Source organism: Dermatophagoides pteronyssinus, unplaced genomic scaffold, assembly GCF_027571235.1.
Source record: "Dermatophagoides pteronyssinus isolate colony J.1.1.1.1 unplaced genomic scaffold, Derpt_VIB-CSIC_2022.12 sq0003, whole genome shotgun sequence".
In the NCBI taxonomy this organism is placed as follows: Eukaryota; Metazoa; Arthropoda; class Arachnida; order Sarcoptiformes; family Pyroglyphidae; genus Dermatophagoides; species Dermatophagoides pteronyssinus.
The window spans coordinates 1,424,297-1,443,211 of NW_027461527.1; the positions used below are offsets into that span (position 1 = coordinate 1,424,297).

At 27.2% G+C, this 18,915-nt stretch overlaps 1 long non-coding RNA gene across 1 annotated transcript; it reads right to left on the bottom strand.

Annotated features, from left to right (window-relative positions):
- Positions 1 to 9,959: 9,959 nt before the first annotated feature.
- Positions 9,960 to 11,069, bottom strand: LOC142646341 (uncharacterized). The gene is made up of 3 exons (XR_012847295.1): positions 10,765 to 11,069; positions 10,361 to 10,677; positions 9,960 to 10,287 (listed from the first exon to the last, which is right to left on the bottom strand). It is a non-coding gene; the product is annotated as an uncharacterized LOC142646341 (long non-coding RNA).
- Between the last annotated feature and the right edge of the window lie 7,846 nt (positions 11,070 to 18,915).

Genomic DNA, 18,915 nt, shown 5'->3' on the forward strand with positions numbered 1-18,915 from the left:
CTCCAATTCGATTCGATTTAGAATTAGAAATTTTTTCTTCTTCTTCTTCATAAAATTCATTCTGATAACAACATGAACAATTAGAATATTTCAGTTTTATTTTGTTTCTTCAATTTTTGTTTTGAGTAAAATTGAGAATAGTTTTCATTTTCATTTTCATTCGTAATTAATGTCAAACTTTGTTGGAAAAGTTTTTGCACAACACACACACACACATATCAAAATCAGATATTTCTTCATCTACATATAAAACAATAATGATGATTATTATGATTGCTTGAAGCCATTAATGAGGAATATATTTTGTGGAATAGAAAACAAAAATGAAAATATTCAAATGAAATCAAACTAAAATCATTATTATTATTGAAAAGAATGATTCAAATATGAATGACATTAGCTATAGTAAAAATGAGGGAATGAAAACTTTTTCTTTCGCTCAATACATAAAAAAAATTCATAATGTTAAAATTGTCATTTGAAAATGTAATCAGAATTTAATGATCTATCCTATGTATGTATGTATAATAATGAAAAAAGATGATTTAAATGAATCCAAAAGATCATATTATCATAGCTTTAGCCATTATCATTATGACATGAGATTCATTCATTTTGATCATGTTTTCAATGTTTGGAATTCGACAAACAAAACAAAAAAAATCATACTAGATTAATTTGATTGTTAATGATAACATCCTCGATCCATATTTTTTTCTGTTGGACATCGATCGATCAATCAATCAATCAACAATCAATGATCCTGTTTACATTTCAATTATGAAAATTTTATTATCATCATCATCATTGAATCTCAAACCAAATTAGAAAAATAAAAACAACAACAACATCGGCATGATATACGAATGTGAGTCGAATGTTTATGTGAAATGATGATGATGACGATAATATATTAATAGAAATCAAGAAAAAAAAATTGCCTCAAACAAAACATGATCACGATCACGCAAGTTTCGATCCATATTTTTTTTTGATTCAATAAATGAAAAAAATTTTTCATTTTGGATGATGTAAATTTTATTCGATGATCATCATCATTGATCATTTTGAATTGATGATCATCGAACAATATTTCAAATGTATATCCGCCACTGAAAGAATAAAAATTGAATAACAAAAAAATTTGATGAGTTATTTTTTTTGGCTCCAATATCGAATCATTCGTTTCAATCGATACAATAGATTTTTCATTAAAACATGGTATTTTTTTTTGTTTTCTAATTCATTTTGTTTTAGAAAATATCATGACACACAAAACACATAAATTAACACACAATTGTATTTCGAATCGTTGTTCCGTTCATTCCGTTTCCTAACACATTTCATAAAAGTTTCAATCTTTGTTTTTTCTCCATTTTCAACATTGTCACAAACACACACACACACACAAACACAATTTTCGTCACTTAATCAATTTAATTTTCAACTCGATTCAATTTATTTTTTCTGCTTGCCTCTTCGAAAATGAATTTCAAAAACAATCCAAAATGATCAATGAAATTTCGAACCGATTTATATCTCGTTTTTTTTATTTGAAATTGAAAAAAACAATAATAATTTCATCATCGATTAATGATAATGATGATGATAATTTATAACTCATAAAACTCATATTGATAACATTCAATTTGATCCAAAAAAAAATTTTTTTTCCATAATAATGAAAATTGATTTTAATATCGGGGAAAAAATATTGGATTAAATCGAATCGAATCATCATCAGTTTATAATCGAAAATTTTCCACTTTCTATTTTTCTCTCGATAGTGTAATAGATTGTATGTCATTATTATCAAAATCATAATCACAACAATCATTATCATCATCATAGATTAAGACTTTTATGGGGATTTTTTTTTCTAGATGATTTAATCAAAGAAAAGAAAATAACTATCAATCCCGAAACAATTGTTTCCGGTTCGATTGTCACATGTATTGAAACACATGCACACATACAGACAGACTACCGATGCAAAAACAGATCATAACGATGAATAGAATTGTACCCTTGTGACTATTGTGACCAAATTGGACCAAAGGATTCATTTATTTGTTTGTTTCTATTGTTGATTGAAAAAAAGAAAAAGAAAAAGAAATTCGATCACATTCATAAACAGAAAGATGATTCTTTTTTTTTGTCATTATTATTATCATTGTATAAATGTGTCCCTATAGTAAATATTGTATGTTTTGGATAAAATTGCTTCGAAAGCAATTAAAAATGTCTTTTTTCTATGAGATTTTTTTTTTTTTTGTTGGATGGTGAACAATATTTTTTTCTTCTTCACCAATATTGGATTATATAAGTTTTTAGCTATTGATTTCTCAATTGTCTCATAATAATAATAATAATATGTCTGTATTTTCATTCAGTTTTTTTCCACCGATAATTATATTGATCCATTACTTGAATGCCTGTCCAATATTGTATTAAATGATTGTTATCTTAAATGGCCATCTAATATTGAATATTTTTATTCTTTTCTTTTTTTTCAATGACCAAAATGAATGACAAAATCCTTTTATCTGATAAAAAGGAGAGGGAGAGAAAGAGAAAAAAATCCTATCATTTCGAATAAAGTTAATCTTAGAAAAAAAGATGTGCAAATAAATGCTTAAGATGAAAAAAAGGACATCTGAAAATCCTAAATCCTCACACAACAACAACACCAAAAAAAAACTTATCGAATCGATAGCTGATTAACCGAAAAAATGAATCACACATATGACCAATATCAAATTCTGAAACGGACAGTTTGAATTGATTGTAATGTTAAAAAGATAAAAATAAAATCATACGATGAAAGAAACCAAATAAAGGATGAAAATGAATAGGAAAAATTTACGATTGACACTGATTAACATCACTAATATATCAGGCTAAAGATGCGACGTTCACATACACACGCACACCATTCAGACAGACACATAATCTAACTGGTCCGGAATCGGTTATTTCTTCTTATTTATTTAGTTTTTTTTCACATTTAAAATGTCCGGATCTTCATTTTGATGCATCCGCGTGTCTAATCACTCGAACTATTTATGTTTAAGGTTTTTATTTCATTAATTGCAATTAGATAACATTAGACACTATGTGAATGTCTGTAATATATTTGTGTTTGTATATATGATTCGGTCGATTGGTTCAATCGTTTTTCAGCAATTCATTCATCCATTCGATTTTTTTTTCTTCTTCAATGAATGAATGAATCAAAATGAAATGAATCAATGAACAAAACAAAACAAAATGATTCTGTATGTTTGTGTGAATCTGTCGATGTTTTATATTCTTGGCATGTGTCTGTGTTTGTGTGTGTATATGTGAGAAAAACGAAAGAAACGAGACGACTATCGGGCCCAAATAGCCAACAATCAACTATTAACATGACCAAATGACAAGACAAATGAACCTACGAATTTGGTATGACCGATCGAATGAATGAATGAATGAATTGACCAAATTGAACATAGATTAATTGAATGAATGATCCATCATCATCATCATCAACAACAAAAGCAAACCAGGGAGAAAAAAACAAAGTCCGGAAACGGAAAATGAAATTCGAAATGAAGAAATGAAAAATTCTATGGATTCATCATTAGAAAACGGCACGTGATTAAAAATTCAATGATGATTATCCTTGTTAATATATTTTTATAACAGCAGCTAAATAATTTACGTTACAATTTTAATTTATTGGATTTAATATTAGCGAAGAAAAAAAATACAAAATAATTTAAACGATTATCATTGATAAATCGAATGGAGCAGAAAAAAAAGAACGAGAGGAGAGACAAACAGAAAGAATCGATTTTCATTTTTTTTTTCAATACTGATTGAAGCCAATAAACTGTTCATCGTTTTACAATTTGTATGGCTTTCGTTTTTTTTTGTTTCCGCTGGAAAATAAATGATGGACTTTGATTTTTTTTGGTCAATATAAAAGATGATAAAAAAATCATTTTATGTTACACAATCAATTTATAGTTTTGGTTGAAGAAAAAAAACGCCCAAAGACAAACACACACACACACAAAATGAATTGAAACGGATTGATAGATTAACACAATTGTATAAGAATTCAGAGTATCCTCTTCGATCAAAAATTAAAATCGATGACGATGATAATAATGATGGCGTCAGCGACAAATCGGAAATTGTTACAATTCAATTGATTTTTCTATTCGTTTCACTTTTGTTCCGTTTTTTCTTATGTGTTCGGTTTTGATCTTCATTCTTGATTCTTTTTTTCGAAATAATAACAACAACAAAATAGATTCGAATTTAATTTACGAATATATTCACCAAAGCCGAATAGTTTTCGTTTGTTGTTTTGTTTTTTTTTTTGTTTTTTTCCTCATCATCCAATTCATTTGCCATTCAGAAACATTTTATTCCGATTGATATTCAGGGGTATTCAAAAAATATAAAAACTTGATGCGGAATTAATGTTGGTAGTTTTTGTTTTCTTTGAATTCAAAGTTTCTGTTTGTCTGTTTTTTTTTCTGTTTCTTCTCTTTCTTCGATCGATTCCGAAAAGAAAAATCTTTTTTTCCTTGAAATAAATAAATGAAAATGAATAGAAGAATTTCGAAAACAAAGATACTTTGAACAATAAAAATGAAAAATTCTGCAAATCGAATGCAAAGAACGGAAAACAACAACAACAACAGAAAAATTGAAAAATTAGCTGCTTGCTTGCTGCTTATTTTGTTCCATCCGATCATCAAAACTTTTTTTTTATTATATTCGGAAACTTGAAAATTTAACATTTGATCTTTGTTTCTTGATGATTCGTTCAATTGTGATGGTGACAATTCGAATCACGTTGTATTTGATTCCGTTTTAAATCTTCAGATCTCACTTTTGGTTTTGTATTCATGTTCATCATTCAACTAAACACCCACATACATACAAACTATACAAAATCCAATTTGTGTTTGTGTTTGAATTCGTTATCGAAATAAACATTGAAAGTTTTTTTGTTTTCGTTGATAAACAGGAAAAAAAACCTTGTTTACAACCCAAATTATCATTATTTGCTGTGTTATATTGTTTTATCATTCTTTTTGAGTTTTTGTAGAAAAAAGAAATTTCAACCACTGATATTCAAAAATATTTGGAAAGTTTCTCGAAGCTAATGATAGAATACAATCAATTTTATAGAAGAAAATATAAATAAATGAATATCCGGAAACAAAAATGATTTTAAAATCAGAAATGAAAATGGAATATGGAAGTTTTTTTTTCTCTCAACAAAAACGACAATTTGATTGGTTATAATTTGGAATTTGATTTCATTTTCTTATCAATTTTTTTAAGTATTTTTTGTTTTCTTCAAAAAGTCATGGTGATGATGATTACATTTCGCTCGACAGAACAATTGTCATCATCATCATTTGAATTTTATAAATGTTTCAGCTGTCATAAACGGGGTAATTTTCAATCCAAAAAAAAAGACAAAAAAATTTTTATTCCAAACGAAATTCATTCAACAATACCATTCTAACATTGTTGTTGTTGTTGTTGTTTTATTTTTGTACTGAACTTTTATTCTGAAAATGGAACCGACGAAGCAAAAACACGATTCATTGCATTCGAATTGAATTGTATACAAACAAAAATTCTTGAGAATATTTTTTTATTTTTTTTTTTGGTTCGTGCATTTATGCAAATCTAAATTTTGTGAGTGTGTGTGTGTGTGTGTGTGTCTGGGTCCTAAAACCTAATTTTACTGAATATTCTTGTGACAAACAAGAAAAAAAATATTACTTCTCTAAATGTTGTTATTTCATTTTTTTTGCTGTTTCGGCATAACTGCCAAATATTTTCAAATTCCAACGAATAAATAAATGAATCTGGTCGGACCGATAAAATAATGGAATAACAACAACAACAACAACAACAGAAAAAAGAATAAAAATGATGACAAAATTTCCATTTTTCACATTTTTTTTCTTTTTCCAAATACCAATTCATTTTTTTCCTACTGTCAAAATTGATTTAAAGACAAGTTTGAGAACAAATAGTAGTTGCGAAAAAAACATGCATACTAACCTTAACTATCAAGCAAATTCTGTGTGTTTCAACAGAATTTTATTATTATAAAATCTGGTTAGAAATTGTCACAAATCATCAAGCTCATCATTGAAAATAGAAAAACGTCAGGTTTTTTTCATCATCATCATCTTTTGTTTTTCATTTTAGAATAATTTAAATTAATCAAATAATGATTTAAAAATCGTAAATCAGTATGAAAAAAAACTTGGCACAAGTGATGAAAATGTTTCAATACAACACCATCTGCTACAAAATTCAGGCTTCAAATTTCCAATAGATTCAATCTTTTTTTTCACTCTTACACATGGAACATTGTATTGAGTCATCAGAATTATGATGTGGCATTGAAAAAAAAGGAAAAGAAAATTTCTTGTTTATAAACGATAAAATGTGTCAAAATATTATTAGTGTACAGTTTTCAGTTCATAGCCATAGGTCGTTTGTTTGTGATTCCAGATGTGTCCATGAAATTCGTAAACATTTATATAGTGAATAACAGCAACAACAACAACAAAAAATTATGGAAACTGGATGATTTTTTTTACCCCTGTTCGGATCGATAATTTAATTGATAATCAAATCAATCAATCAATTCAATAATAAAACAAAAAAAACAAAGATGATTCATCAATCAATCAATCAATCAAAGTCAATGAATATTTTGGTTTTGCTATTTTAAATTGAACAAATGCACAACGAAAAAAAAATTGCTGAAAATTTAAATTTCTATGTCGAAATGATAATTATTTTAAACAATCGTTATCATTCATTCATTTCTTGATTGTTTCCGGTTTATACTGTGTGTTTACGTTCAGGAAATCAATTGCCAAGTCAGCATAAATGAATGAATGAATGTATTATTAGTCAATAGTCTATTATTGAATCGGTTTTTGTTGTTTGTTTTGTTTTCTTCAGTTGAATTTTGAATATCGAAACAACTTAATCATTCAAACGGTTATATTCTCAGCTTGAATTTTATGCATTAAAATTGATAAATATGATGAGAAAAAAAAGCTTTCCGAACAAACTTAAATAGTCATCAATTTTTTTCTCGCATTCTATTCCAATCATTCATTTTGATTATAAAAAATTTTCAAATCGAAAATTTCTCGTTGGTTTTTTTCCTCACAAAAAAACGAAAATTTTAAATTTCAATCAAATTTTATTATTGTGACAGAATCGATTTAAATTTGACTGCAATCGATTCTTACCAATGATTCTCATAACGAAAAGAAATGAAAAGAGAAAAAAAAATCTAACCATTTCAAATGTCTATGTTTGTTTGTTTGTTTTTTTCTCACCATGATTTTTCTTTATATTTTGCTTTTCATTGCATCTAAATTTTCAATTTTCAAATAAAACTTTTACCAGTGATTTATGTGTATAAGAGAAAATGATGCTATTTTTCTTGGATTTTTTTTTTTGGAATTCTTTCAAAGTTGGAATTCAAAGTTTTTTTAGATCAACCAGAAATAAAAAGATCGAAACACACAGACACATTGATACAAGTTTCTTCGAAACTTTGATATTTTTATCCATTCTGTCTATTCTGTTTATCGGATAATTCAATGTTTTTCTTTTCTCTTTTTTCCCCTTTAACTCATTCTGAATTGTCTTTGCCCCTTTCACTTTATCACAAATTCATAATGGTATGATGTGTTTGGAATTGATAATGATAAATTGATTTTTTTCTTTTTCATTTCCAATTTCTCATCTTTTATTTTCAGAATTTCCTATTTTTTTCTTTCTTTGCTTTTTTGTGAACATTGCGACAGGCCTATTCAATGTTATGAATTTATTTCGGTTTTTTTTGAATATGATTTCCGTTTTTTTTCTTGCATTTTCATCTTGATGTAATGATTGATTTTGATACATCATCATCATCATCATCGTTTAATGTTGCTGTTGAAATTATTATTCATCTTGTTTTTTGTTTAGTTGTTGTTGTCCGAAGATAAGATGGATTGGATCGGATTGGATTGGATTGAAATGGATTGGTTTTTTTTCCTTTTCATAAAATAATAATAAATGTATGTAATTCACCATTGGTGGTCATATATAAATGTATATTTCATTCGAATTAAATCAAATGGTAATGGATCAACATAATGAAAAATGTAATTCTATTTGGCTATTGGATCATCAGGCTGTTTGTTTCATGGACATGGCAATCCATTTTTAATTTCTTTTCGTCAATTTTTGTTTTTTTTTTCTCGTTTTGTCTTACAATTCGGTTAAGATGTGGTTTACTTATTTCTCTTGGTTTTTCTCACTATTATTGATTTGGTATTTTCATTGAAAACTTTATTATTATTATTATTATGGTGATTCAATGAAACAATAACAATGATGGATGTGACTTTGACAGACTTTATGTATACATTTGTTTCTTTGATTTTTCCGATTTCATTTCTGTTTCGACGGAAAAATGATGAACAAAAAAGATTGAATCTTTTCGCATTTTTTCTTTTTTTTTTTTTGATATTTAGGCTATAGTATGATTATGTGGGATGTCATTTCGTTCGCTGAAAAAAAGAAACGATTCTCACACAATTCGGAATGTGATTGAATAGAATTAAATGAAGAAAATGAAAGTAAGAGAGAGTGAGAGATCTACCATGTTATTCGATGAATTCGTAACTGAATCCAAATTTTGTGCGTAACGAAACGAAACGAACCGATACGGATATGTTACGATTTATGTATGATGGAAAAACTTTTTCTTTTTCTTTTTCACTCCATTTTTTTGTTTGTTTGCTTGTATACTTGTTCACGTTTTTTTTCAACTTTGAAGATTGATCGCCATTTCATTTGATAGCATCTTGATGGATTAGGCTTGACTTTTTTTGTTGTTATTGGATTCATTCACATGAATAGTAATAATGTCGAATCCAAGTCGAAAACTTTCATTTGATCTATGATTTGATTGAATTTTCTTTATTTTCTTTTCACCATAAAATGATTTTCAAAATTAACTTATTATTATTCGTTATTTTGAAATGGGACGTCTCTTTTTTTGTTGTTGATTCTTTAAATAAATCCACACTTGAAGGGCTATTCATCAATTCGATTTCAGGATTTCCTTTCTTTGTTTTGTTTGCATGAAAATATTGCATAATTAAGAAAGAAAATTACCCACTTTACTCCTAGTAACAGTAACAACAACAACGAACAAAATTTGATTCAGATTCCATTGTTGAATGATTGAATAGTATACAAATTATCATGTCAAAGTTTATGTTCCATGATTCACGAAGATGACCATAGAATAGTCCTTGACTAATCAACTATAGTGTTAACATAGTTTGTTTTGTTGTTTTCGATCAAAAATTGATTGAACGTGCACGCTACCATCACACATCATCACATTTGCTTATCATATGTCAAATCTTATAATATATGATGTGGGTGGGTGGATATTTGCACTTTGAACTTGTTCTGGATCAAACTCTATTATTAAAAACAAGACAAAAACAACAATAATAATAATAATAATTTTGGCAATAATCATGCTGGTCATACAGCCAAAAAAAAATTAGCTTTTGGATATTTATTATTACATAAAAATTGAAGTGAATACATTTCAAGTGGTATGACTTGTCATCATCATCATCATCAACAATGAAATTCGTTTGGACATAATAATCAAATTGAAATTCAAAAAAAAAAAAATTCTTGGTTATAATAATCATCATGTAAATCTATTTTCAGTTTTTATTTTCAATTTTCATTTGTTTCTAATATTTCTACATTCAATGATTATTATCTGACTGTGTATGATCATATATGGAACATAAGGAATAAATGAATGAATGAATGAATGAAAAAACCTTCCAACCATTTGCAATGAAAATGTTGAAAATTAAAATGGGAACACAAAAAAAACAAAAACAATAAAGAATGGAATAAAATAAAACCCGAAAAACAACGGTTTTTTATGTTTTGTTTGATCATTATGACACTATGAAATTGTTTTTTCTTTCTTTTGATTTCATTCATTTTCTTTCTTTTTTTTCGGGTAAATTGGGCGTCGGTATAACGTCGACCATAACACGACTGCAGAACCTGGCTGCAGGGTTATGGATAATTGAACTTGACAGCCGAACACAACCAAACACAACCAGTATTAAACAAACAAAATTTTTTATATAATGTTTTATTGGGTGTTGACGTCCGGTTCTTCGGTCGGACACAATCATGTGTCTAGAAATATCAAAAAAAAGAGATAAAACAAAACAACAAAAAAACTCAATTACGATTAGATTATATAACATACAAACGTAAAAGCTTATGTGCTCTATATATTGTGGAATTGCCTAGAAAAAATAATTAGTCGCATGTCATCATCATCATCATCATCGTTGCTGTTGTTGTTGTATGTTAAAAGAATTAATGTTGATCCATTGAAATTGAAATATTTTTTGTTTTGTTTTGTTTCATCATTACACAAAATCTCTTGGGCATTACCGGCAATGAATATTATCATTTGATAAGTGGAATTCAGCAATTTGATTCCCCGTTAGCCATAGTCGTTTTCCCGGATATTGTGTTATAGATTTTCTAGATTGTGAAACGATTGATTGATAAAAAAAACTATATAAAAAAATAAAGAAAGAGAAAAAAATTTGAATTTTACGATCAAAATTTGTTTTTTGTTTTGTTTTGTTGTCTTTCTCCCACCGGTTTTCATTCTATTTTATCGACATGACCAAATATCCGATTTCAAAATTTCTTTTTGTTTTGTTTTTCAAATTTCAAACGAACCAAACCAATTTCTGGAACAATATAGCAATCAATATATCACATTTGTTGTTGTTCATCAAAACGAAAATAAAAATTTTGATCATAAGCCTTAAGGGCCCCTGGATAAAATTGTTATCGTTGTCAAAAATGGCCAATAATGGCCATGTGTCGTTTGAAAGTTTCAATGTGTTGTTGTTGTTGTTGTTTTTTTAATTATTTTGGTATTAAGAACCATGATGATGATGATCATCCATGTAAATCATTAATTTTATTTTCTAATATTCATTTTTTTTCATATGAAAAACCTAATGTATGATAATAATACCGGTTTTTTCAATAAACTAATAGTGTTTATTGCCCATGTTTTTATTATTATTATTATTATTTATATTGCATATGAAAAAAATGAATTGATTTTGATTTGTTAAATGTTGTTTTTTGTTGTTGTTACAACTTTGAACTGGTCGTTATATGTTTTTTCTTTTTTTCTAGGAATTCATTGTGATTAATTTGAATGGATAACAACAACAACAACAATAAACATTGATGGTTATAATCATTATATTCTGTTAGTTTTGTTGACAACAACAATTCAAATCGATACCATGAGAAAAGCGACAACAATTACAACAACAAAAAACTCAAATCAAACCGACGAATAATCCAAAGTATCAAATCCCCTTAATGAAGAAGAGTGGTGATAGCGAAACTAAATTCTTGATACATACACATAGTATAATAACCTCTGAACCTATTCTGAAATTTTCTTTTCAGATAGATTCGTTGGTTGATTCTTTTTTTCATTCGTTTTTTTTGAAACGATAGTAAAAACCTACCAAATGTTGTTGTTGCCTGTAGTTGACTTGTTTCATTATTGTTAGTGATGTTATTATTATTATTGTTATTATTGGAACCATATAACAATTTTTTTTTCTTTTTCTTCTTATTCTGCTTTATTCGATTGACCATCTGTCACATGCACACTTACACGGACAGACACACAAACACACACACGAATGGATCATTGAAATTATCCCATACAACAATAATAAAAGATATAATGATGATAATGTAAGTAATAAGAATGTAACATCCTTAACAAACCCTCTATTTTTCTACTTTAATCATTTCAAATTGTTCTGTCTAATTATCATTGTAATTTTTTTCCTGCTTCGCTTTTACCAAGTATTTTTGCCGTTGTTTTTGTTTATGATGATGATTATTATTATTATGGTTATCATGTAGTGCTATCATGGGATGGCTTAGTGACTAAATACAATAATAAATATATGCAAATGTTGGGCATTAACAAAAAATTATGGCATTTATTCAATATAGTTCTTTGAAATCTACATTCGAGATTGTATGTAAGGATCGGGGAGTAAGAGGTACTCTCTGGGATGTAGATGAAGGACTCCCTGGTTTGGAAGAAGAACCAGGTGAATATTGATTTTATTTGTTTATTTATCTTTTGTAATAAATGCTAAATTTCCAGATTACATTGACCCAGACCTTTTGTAAATAAGAGATATGAAATAAAATAAAAGTTATGGTTATCATCAACATGGATTCAAGTTGATTTTAACATTTCAAATAGATTCTGTTGCTAATTATAATGAGGGGAAAAATATATTATCATCATTCAGATTTTGAAGGTTGAATTTTTTGACTTTCAATTTCCAAACTTATTCAGCTAATTGTTGTTCAATATTCAATTTATATTAGATATTGGTTCTAGTTGATAATAATTTACAAAATATTTTTTGGATGTTTAATATATCATAACACAGATATATACAAACACACACACAAACCGTATGTGGTCGGTTTTGAGATAATTATTTTGAGGTTTTTTTCCAACCATCAAGTCAAACAAAACAGGAATACAAATTTGCAGGAAAACTTTTTGTTTCCTCCACATTATTATTGAATTTTTTTATATATTTTATTCTTGTATCATCACACAACAGGAAAAGTATTTCAAAACAACAACAATATTTTAATGAGCGATTCTATTCGAGAAACTTTTTTTATTATTTATTTTACCGAAAAAATAACTTTCCCGAACTCATATTTTGAGGATTATATTCTTTATAACAACAACAACAACAAAAATAAAATAATAAAATATAATGGATAATGATAATATGCTGATAGCTTTATAAAGAAAGATAGTTTGAAAAGTTCATACAAAAGTTCAAACTAAATATTATTCTCAATTTTTTAATGATGTTGTTGTTGTTTATGTTTTTTTCCGGAAATTATTTCAAAAAATGTTATCATTGATTGATTGGAAGCTGTGAATATCAAACTGATAAAATATTTTTCAAAATTGATTTAGATTTTCAATTTTAGTTAAGTACAAATTTTTTCAAAATTGATCATGAAAAATGGCTTCATCCAAATTTTCTTTGCTCGTTATAATTTAGAATGATAACCATATGATATGTGAGACAAAAAAAATCGCAAAATGCTTGAGGGTAAAATATATTCGTACATTCTTGTTTCATTGATGCAATCATATCAATCATTATACATTCCGTGCATTATTTTTGTTTTCAATGAGATTTTTTTTCTGTGACAACAATTATTTCTTAATCTTTATCTATTCAACCACAGCAGTTTAAAAAAAAGTATTTTTTCAGATGAAAAATCTTCGGCTCCATTGATTTGGAAGAATTTTTCTATTCAGTTAAAATGGAAATTTGGTCAATTGTTCGGCATCGAATTTTGAATTCAAAATTCTTCGAATCATTGTCATCAATATAAAGATAGATTAATTTTCTTCAGAAAAGAAACCAAAAAATAAAAAATAAAATAAAATCTACGGTGTGAACGAACGAATAAACGAACGTGTGTGGGAGGATCAAATGAATTTTTTTTTTCATTCGAAAAATATTTGCCAGGTCGGTTCCAAAAAGTATGATCCTATTTTATATAGAACATCAAAGAAGGAAAATGTAACAATAATTACCGAACGATAAAAAAAAGAGAAAAGATAAATCGTTTTAATGATTGTCATTTCAATCATCAAGTGTTAGATAATCTTGTAGCCATATTGATAATGTTTTTTTCGCTATCATCATCATCGTATACGATTGGTAGATGGTTATCATTAGGAAAAAAAAATGAATTGCGATCATTGGTCATGATGATCGTTTACATTTGGTTTTTGTTTAATTTTTCACATTCACATAATCGAACCACACCAAAACAAAAACAAAACGGAGAAAAATCTAAAGATAAAGTGACATATGCAATTGGATTGAAAAAAAATTCAAAACACACACATAGTCTCACACGAATAAAAGATTTTTTTTTCCAAAAGTTTCAAATCAAATACACACGGGGCGTTCATAGGCTTATATATTTTGGAAACTATTAAAATAATAAAACAAAACAAAAACAGTAACGCGTTGCGACAATTTATCATCTGGGCGCGTAACCATTGAGTTAAAATAAATTTTTTTTCTTTGCTCTTTTTTTTACTATTCCGTTTAAATCTTTCATCAATGATGATGATATCAAGATGATGATGATGATGATAATTTGAATCTCATCGATGCGTAAGATAATGGTTCTACACACACATACAGCTTATGTACGAATGAACAATTCCATACCGTCTTTGAAATCCTTTTTTTTGGTGGCTTTAAAAAAACAATTTTTTGGCTCTATCAATATACAAACTTTCTATATATTTGTTTTCTAAATATTGGATATTCTGGAAACGAAAAAATCCAAACACTTGAATTGATCCTATTCTTTTTTATTTGACTAATGTGAATATAGGAATTCAGTGCATAAGAAAAGAAATGAATTCATAAATAGAAGATTTTTTGTCAGTAAGAATAAGTAATGAGGATAACTGATGATGGTGGTCGTGATGATAATGGTGTTTTTCAATCCATCGTTCCATGAATTATGTCTATTTGATGGTGGGGAAAAGATATGTAGTGATGAAAAAAGTGGACGGAAAAAAAACAAATCAAAATCACTTTTTTCACTTCTCTCTCTCTCTCATATCACTCCAAAGAATTTGATGAAAAAAAACAAACTTGACCACTTTGGTTTGGGAAACATGCGAATAGAAATATTGTACAAACAAATCAAATCCAATTCTTATACACAAATCCTTTTTATCATTTTTATTGGTTACGAATGAATAATCCTCGTGTGTGTGTGTGTGTGTGGAAATAAAATTCATTTTCAATCATTTTTCTTATATTGTTTATGTGAAAAACAAAAAACAAAAATGAAAATCCACATGGATTAATAGGATAACACAACAATTAGATAACATTAGATTCATTCAGTATTGATTTATTTGATTTGATAATCTGAAAAATGTTTTGCACAAATTTTTTTTAGAAAAATAAATAATTTTATCATTTTAGTTTGGTTTGTAGAGAGAAAAAAATCTATTTATTTATTCTCGGTGTGTGTATTATTATACAGTTGTTGCGAAGATACTCAAGAGTTTAATTGTTCATTCCAAATGAATCGCTCAAATAAAGATTGAATGTAAATGTGATGAATGAATGAAAGAATAAAACAAGAATAATGTTTTGGGTAATCAAGCATCTTATTATTTCAAGTTGAATCAAACAATAATGATGATGGAAATTTTACTTATTCTGATTGGACAAACTATTATATTAATAGTTTGGAACAAAATGATAAAGATAAAGAAAGAAAATTTCCTTTTCTTTCATGCTCTATCCAGAAAAATAATGCCAGAAATGTATGTTTGATGTTTGGATATTAAGAAACAGAAATAAAAATCCAAATGGCAGATAAAATGGTAAGAGAAAAAAAAGAGTCTACAAACAAAACAACAAACAATTCGGTAAGTTTATAGTTCATGTATGTGTGTATGTTTGTGTAAGTTTGTTGGTTAAATGGCTTTGACACATATCGTGTCATTCAAAGAATGATTCTTTAGTTTCAGAATTTCTTCTTTACCGAATAAATAAACTTTGAAAGTGTGAGAAAGAATAATAAAAAAAACAAGACGGAACAGAAATGAATAATCGTGAACAACGAAAAAAAAACCGAACCATCATCACGTAATATTATTGAATGCAATGAAAACTGAAGCCATCATTATTTCTTATCACCATTTACGAAGAAATTGATGAATGAAGAATTCTTGAAATATTGGGAAAAAACAACTTGGAAAAGAAATAACGTTAGATGTTTTTTGGGCTGAAAATAGAATGCTAAATGTAAATATTTGTTTTTACTTTACTGCTGTATCATTGAAATATAGTGAAGCTCTTTATAAATAAAAATGTTGTTGTTTTGGATTCTTCGGTTGGAATTGGTTTGAAATTTCTTGGGAAAAAGTGTTCAAATTTCATTGGACCAGAGGTTTGTTTTGTTTTGTTTTTTCCTCGGTCGTATTCATTTGTTTTCATTCATATGAACAATGATAACTTTGATGACAATTTTTTTTGTCCCGGGAATCTGGATTCTTTCTGTGATTCCTCATGTGGTTCTTTGTGTGCACCACCTTGTTTCATTTTCTTTATTATTATTTTCATCATATGAAATGAATACTAAATATCAAGTTGAAAATTTTTCAAAAAAAAATTTGAATTTTATTCTTCATAGAAATGTTTCAAGTAAGTAGGTGGAAGTTTATTGTTTATTTGAATATCGAGAATGCCAAAATTATTCATTGAAAACAAACTCTTTGATTCAATATTGATAGAAATCAAAACCGAGAGACAAAAATATAGAATATGTTGAATGGCTTGAACGCATTTCATGATTTGTTCGTTCATTCGAAATTCTTATTTTATCATTTCAAACAGATGTGTGTGGGTGTATTTTCAATTCTTTGGAATTTTTATTTATATTTTCCATTCTATTAATAATATGATTCGAAATGATTCATTCATTCGTTTAAAAACAAACAATCATCATTGTCATCGTTATTATTGACTTTTGACATCGAACAGATTCTTTTAATGAAAATTTCTGAAAATTCCAATGCAATCACCAATTCCGATGTTTGTTCAATGTCGTTGTTGTTGTTTCGAATAAATTATAAAGTTAAAATTAAAACTTTCTTTTCCTTGAAATTATTTTCATTTTTGTTTTCATGATCTTGATTCAAAATTTGATTTATATATGAGTGGCAAACAGAAAAGAAAAGAAATTTGAAATAAAATTTCGATTATTGTTTTTAAATTGAACAAAAAAAAAATTATAAAGTAAAATAATAATAAAAAGAAATTTTAAAAGCAATTACTGGATAGAAATTGAAAATTGAAAACAAAAATATTAGATAGAACATTGGAAAAAGAAAAGAATTTTCAAATGAAAATGAAAAATCGACAACAATCATTCAAATCGTCTTCGAATCGAATCGAATCGAATAATTAATATTTTTTGAAAATAGATGCCCACGGAATTCCATAGAGATATTATGAACGGGGTTTGTTCTTCCATTTTGGTTTTTGAGATTTTGTGGAGAGAGAAAAAAAATTTAATGAAAATAATTCTCTTTTTTTGTTCATTGAAAAAAGCAATAATTCATAAAATTTATTGAAACCTTTTTTTCGTTCATAAGATCTGAAAATTGAAGAAAAATTTTATGTTTTACAAAATTAAAAAAGAAAGAAAAAATTTCAATTAGTGACTTCAATGGATCACCATTATTACTTTGTGTGGTGGATTTTTTTCCCACTTTCTTTTTGATATTAGCTACTGTGTGTGTGTGTGTGTATGTTCGGTTATCTTTCAAATAAAATCAAATTCATTTATATGGAATGAAATTTATTCTATTGATTTTGGATTCGAAACACTCCTTTGATTGGGCGTGTGATTCGTATGATGATGATGATGATGATGATGGTTGGGCTATATTAAAAAGTTTTTACTTTTTCTCAGAATTTTGCACTCAATCAACCGATGAATCGAAAAATCTTTTAAAGTAAAGTAAAGCAAAGTATATGTGTGAGAAAAACAATCTCCCTCAAGTGAAAAAGTCGTTTCAAGCACGTTATTATCAGTTTAGTTTTTTTTCAATTTTTTTTCATTTCTCATTTATTTGGATCGATCCATTTTATGTCCATATTTGAAATGTATTTTTATGTTGTTGTTGCTATTTCATCAACATCGTCACCAGATTGATGAAAAACAAGCAAATGAGAAAAAAAGATGCGAATGAAAAACCTGATTTGTGAAGATTTTATTTTCATTTTCATCTGTATGTTTGCGAATTAAATCACGCAAAACAAGAACAAAATGTTTTTTTTTGAAAAAAAATGTAATATCGATCGATGACAAAACAAGGAATAAAAATATCGTCAAGACATTTACATGTGAGTCACTGGAAAGAAAAAATATATCTTAGAATCCCAATATTTGTTTACAATGAAAAAAATACATCGGTTGAACTCAACCAATAATGAAAAAAAAACAGCGATTGTCGTTTAATATAACCGCAAGGGCCCATTTATGGTTATCAATTGAATTTAATATCAGTAACTTTAATACAAACACAAAATAATAATAATAATCGTATCATCAATAATCAGATTATCAATCGGTAGACGAGCTTCTCTCTCTCTCACTCTTGCTTTCTCTCCCTCGTTACATTCTCAATAACAAAAAAAATGAAACGTCTCGAACAAATTGAATCGATGTATTTGAACCATCAAACCTTGAACCTCAGAATATGATGATGATGATGATCAATCAATCGTGAATGTGAATAAAATTGGATGAATGTTTTTCAGTGATGTTCCAAAAGCTTAAATTGATCACTAAAATATTCGAATGAATATTTCCCAAATGGCAAAATCACATTCATCGTTTTTCACACAAATGATCAAGAGTAATACTTTTAAATTAAATTGGAAATTCGTACCAAATCATAATAATAATCATCATCATAAGCATCACCATTGATTGCTTAGAGGCAATCTCATATCGATCGTTCATTTTTTCAAAAAACTAAGTCAATCAATCAATTTTTTTTTTTTTTGAAAAAATGAAATTGGAAAAAAATTAATGGAATTACTGACGCCATCTATCCTTCAATTAAAGATTAAAAAATCACATAAAAAATTGATC